The sequence below is a fragment of the Vigna unguiculata genome, chromosome 10 (assembly GCF_037176805.1).
Source record: "Vigna unguiculata cultivar grain cowpea cultivar isolate G323 ecotype 2 chromosome 10, ASM3717680v1, whole genome shotgun sequence".
Taxonomy (NCBI): Eukaryota; Viridiplantae; Streptophyta; class Magnoliopsida; order Fabales; family Fabaceae; genus Vigna; species Vigna unguiculata.
Window position 1 is genome coordinate 48,336,654 of NC_140801.1, and position 5,515 is coordinate 48,342,168.

The 5,515-nt window shown below is 25.0% G+C and overlaps 1 pseudogene; it reads left to right on the top strand.

Annotated features, from left to right (window-relative positions):
- Positions 1–677: 677 nt before the first annotated feature.
- LOC146883388 (sugar transport protein 12 pseudogene) lies at positions 678–1,106 on the top strand (annotated as a pseudogene).
- The last annotated feature ends 4,409 nt before the right edge of the window (positions 1,107–5,515 follow it).

The window sequence follows — 5,515 nt, forward strand, 5'->3', positions numbered from 1 at the left end:
TTGGCCAGTGGTGTGACAGTTGTTATATGTTGTCAAATAGCTATGTGTTTAACATTTCTTTGCAGTGATCAAATCCAGGATAAGTTTAACAATTCTTATAATTATTCTCGTTCTTAGTTTGTAATAGGTTTTGGATTTATGTGATGGGTAGTTTTGATATTTGCATAAACGTTTATGTAATGGGTAGGTAGTTTTAACATTTGACGCTTATGTAATGGGTAGTTTTAATATTTGCAGAAACAATTAATTATGTAATGGAATAGTTTTAATATTTGCAGTGGCTGTTATATTTTTGTCATAATCTGAGAATAGGAAACGTTGGCTGTTATATTTTGTCATAATCTGATAATAGAGTAGAAAATAGGAAACACCGATCAAATGGAGTAGAAAACACCTACCTCCCCCGAGATTTTCTATATTAGAAAACGTTTGGCCCTTACACAATTTTCCTCTCTGACCAACTTTGGCCAAAAAACGCACACCCCCCACGATTTCTTGATGAGAAAATGTGAAACCCCAACACGTTTTACCCAAATTCGTAATTTTTTAAAAAAATGCCTATTCTCGTAATTATGGAAACTGGTTTGCCCAGTACGAAAAAAAAATTGCGGTACATTTTTTGTCCTCTTAAATGAATACATTATTTACAAACTTGAGGGTAGGATTGAGGGATATGCATGAAATTTGGACTTGATGGAAACCCGGAAATGTTGCCAAAGTGGTATGCTATTGTGGTTGTGTGGGGCATATGTGTGTACATGACAGGATTTGCATGGTCTTGGAGTCCTTTAGGATGGTTAGTTCCAAGTGAGATTTTTCCACTTGAAGTGCGTTCAGCTGCACAAAGTATTAATGTCTCTATGAACATGATATTGACCTTTGCTATTATGCAAATTTTCACCACCATGCTTTGTCACATAAAGTTTGGATTGTTCATCTTCTTTGCATGCTTTGTCATTGTGATGAACATATTCATTTACAAGCTTCTACCAGAGACTAAGGGCATTTCCATAGAAGAAATGCATGTTGTGTGGCAGAGTCATTCTTATTGGAAGAAGTTTGTTCAACCAGATGTTGATGTTAAATCTATTAGTGATGAGTGTTAGGAAACTATTCTTATATTTTATTTATTTTTATATATAATATGAACTATTTTTAATAATCTAGTGAAAAATATGTATTATTTTCTTGGTTCTAATTTTTAAACCTTACCATGCATGCATGAACCTTTTAGTTGTTCGTTTGAATTGTTAACCTTTTTATATACTATTTTTTATAGTATTGTCTTTTATTTTGCTGAAAATTAGAAATGCCTGAACCTTTTAGTTGTTCGTTTGAATTGTTAACCTTTTTATATACTATCTTTTATAGTATTGTCTTTTATTTTGCTGAAAATTAGAAACATATTCGGTGTATATATATATATATATATATATATATATATATATATATATATATATATGAATTTTCATGGGCAGAGAGAGCGTTGATCCCAATTTTATTTTTATATTTACATAATTAATATATTGTTTTAACTATTCTTTTAATATATTTTATATATTTAACATCTCAAAAATTTATACATTTATATAAAATTTTTGATAATCTTAAAATATTTGGTTAAAATTAGAAATTCAAATGAAAACTTTTGGATTAGATCAAAATAAAAAAATAAAAAATTTAAAAATTTATAATTTTAAACAATTTAGGTTGAAAGTGAAATTTTGAATTTTCGAATCTTTATTGTATATAAAAAAAGTTTAACGATAAATTGCATGTTGCATGCAATATTACAATCATGTAATATTGAATCTTTATTGTATCTAAACAAAAGTTTAACGATAAATTGCATGTTGTATGTAATATTAACCAGAAATGAGGATGAAAAAATTGGTACACACAAATAACAAGAGATTTAAGGGATATAATCTACAAATACCCTAGAAAAAAGACTATTAGAAAAAAATAAAGTAATGAGAGGTAAGAGAAGTCATAGAGAGACAAAAGAAGAAAATAGAATCTAGATTGATTATAAGAGAATAAAGATAGTTAATCATTCTCTTTCTTGTAAACAAAATTATAATTTACTAAAAATATGTTTTAACTCATTAATTATCATTTTTACTACTAATAAAAATTAACATTTACTAATAATAATTTAATTAAATTTTATTCTCAAACATAAACGTATAATTAATTTAATAGAGTTATATTAGTAATAAAATATTTTTTGAAGGTCTTTTTTTTGTTGTCTTAAACATAATTCTGTAATTAGTTTAATAGAGGTATATTAATTAGTACCTATGATGCACCGATACTTCAACTTGGGTCACATCATATCCTTGTCTGACACGTATCGTATCCGATACTTTAGGATACTTTAACAGTATTTATCAATGGAGTATCTAATTTATAAAGTCGTAGTACACTACAATAAAATCTTTAAATAGTGACCAATTTTATTGACAAAAAATAATTAGTCACTAAATAGTGACCAAATTGACAACTAAAATAATTTCCAAAAATTATAATTAGTCTCTAAATTGATAATTAAAACAGTTTCAATTATGAATTGGTTTTAAAATTGGTCACTAATATTAGCTTCCAGGTTTCGGCTACCAAAATAATTGATCTATAATTAGAAAACTTGGATTCACACATTAACAATCATATATTTATTACGTTTGTAAGAATTATTGTACATTTTTCAATATACATACATCATGTATCTATCACGTATCGTATCCTATTATTTTGAAAATAAACATATCGACGTATTGGATACGTGTCGTATCTGATACATGTATTGTTATGTGCATCTTAGATTAGTACTAAAAAAAATTTGAGGCATTTTTTTCTTAAACATAATTTAATAAAGAAATATTAGTAGTAAAAAATGTTTTTTTGAAGCTTTCTTATTCTTAAGGCCTAAAATGAATGATTTACTCGCTTTACCCATGAGTCGGCCCTAACGTTAACCTTATATTTATTCAACTTAGCATTAGTCGAGACTAAATTATATTATATGTTATAAATATGTTTATATTGAGAAGAGCGATTATGAACCATAAACTACATTTTAATATAATGGAATTTAGATTTAAAGATGACAAGTCTCTTCACTCGTAATTTCTTTCTCTTACTTTTTTATATAAATCTTCTCATACTTATCTCTTTCATTCACTCTCGTCTTCTTCGTACATATTCATTTTTTTTTTCATCTATACTCATTTTTTTCATCTACATAGTAATATATTTTTATTTTAAAATTTATTTAATTTAGTATTGGTTTAACCCACACTAAATTACTTTAATTAAAAATCAATTAAAATTAGTGATGAGTTAGGCTCTACTAAGACGATACTAAAGTCGACTTTAATGGCAAACTTAATTAACAAATAGAGTCGTGAGTTAGAATCATAAACAAGTATGACATAAATTTAATATTTAATGCTAATAACTTCTTTTTTTGTTAGTATTGCTAAACGCATGTTTTCTCGTAGTTACTGAAAAAAAAATTAAAGAAACCAAATATTAAAAAATATTCCGGAAAAATTTTATCTTTCCATCCCAAATAATCAAACAAAAAACTATTTTCAGCCAGCCACCAAATTGTAAGTAAATAAACGAAGAAACTATCCAAATTGTGATTATTTTATGCATATAGTTCAGTGCAGACAACATACTAATAACTTTTTGAGATTAAACGGAGATAAATTTAGGGTAAAGATTTAAACATATAGTTAATTCAAATACCAATGAGTTCCAGAGATTATATACTCTTTGTCTTTTTTGTTGTTTTCTATTTATCCACCTTATATTCTTAATTTTCTTGTATGATACTATATTCCTTCATCTTTAACCATGAAAATAATTTGAGATCTGGACAAAGATATAAAATTATATATAGAATATCATATAAAATATAGAAAAATTAACCATGAAACTGAGTTTCATAATTTGAGACCCAGACAGAGATATAAAAAAAAATTATATATAGAATGTCATATAAAATATGGAAAAATATATAGTAGATGGATCTATCCCAAAGATAATTTGATATTTACTTCTGTGCAAATATTTTACTTAAATTGATTTATGCATGATTATTGAATCGAGATTCGAATCATGAATAACTTTTCATTTATTTTGAATTATGAATTGAGTCTATTATAAATTACAAGATACATAATGAATAAAATTTGACAAATTTAAGAGAAAAAAAGTAAAATAAGAAAAAAAAAAAAATATATATATATATATATATATATATATATATATAAAGTTAACTAGTTAAATATTCAACCATAATAAGACAACATGATTGATAAAAAGCAAATTACTAATTCCTGTATCTAAAGTTAAGTATTTTAGTATTATATTCTCATTTATTGTCTCTGGAATCAATGTCACTTATTTTTTTTTTTCTAATATGGCATTTCATTCTCATAATTTTCCTCCACAACTGTATCTTCAATTTTATTTTCATTTTCTTTTGTTAGTAGTATGGTAGATTTTCTCTGTTTATCAACATTCCTAGTTAAATTTATTTAACCTATTAAATAAGTAAAAAAAATAAAAGTATCGTAATATTTATGATCAATTTAATTGTACAAGTTTTAAAATCTCAGCAAATATTCTTGTATATTCATTAATAAAACATCTTTTAGTAGGTAAAGATCTTATTTTTCCACTCATCATTTGGTTTAATATCATATAAATATATAAGATACAAAATATTTTTTTTTCTCCTCTTTATCCTTTCAAGTTGAAGATTATAGTTTATAAATACAATTTTATTGAATTTTATATTTCTCCAAACTATCTTAAATATTGTGATCTCACCTTTTTAATAATATACTCTAACATCGTGATAAATAGGAGACTTTAAACCTTTCTCGTATTCAGCAACAAATTATAGCATTTAGATAAATAAAGAGTTTCTTACCAAATTAAGAGGTAAAATATCATCATGCATTTACAAATGTCTATAATCACAAACCCTTTTTCTTTAAATGTTTTCATTCATGATTTTTTTTCCTCTTTATAACTCCTTTCTTTTTTCCTTTTTGACAAATGACAATGATGTTCCTTCTTTATCCTTGTCCTGAATATCTATTTCTTTAAAATAGTCTTGACGGTCTACTTATTGGATTTTTTTCTCTCTATATCTTGTAATAACTTCAAAAAATGTCTGTAATATTATTTTGAATAGATGAATAAACAACGACTAATTTTGTATTACAAAACTAAAATAAAAGTATAATAATAGATATATACTAATTTAAACAATTTTTTTTTTGTAAAAGATAAACTTAAGATATTTAAATGACAACAAACTTTTAAACAAAAAGCAAGATTGAAAATAAAGTATATCTCTCATAAAAAATATCATTGTCGCTTAAAACAAAAGACAAAAGGTTTACGTCTTACATTATTACACAAAAGGGTTAAAGTCATGAATTCTACATCAAATATTTTCATTGATGATTTTGTTTAAAATTACTAATTAAAA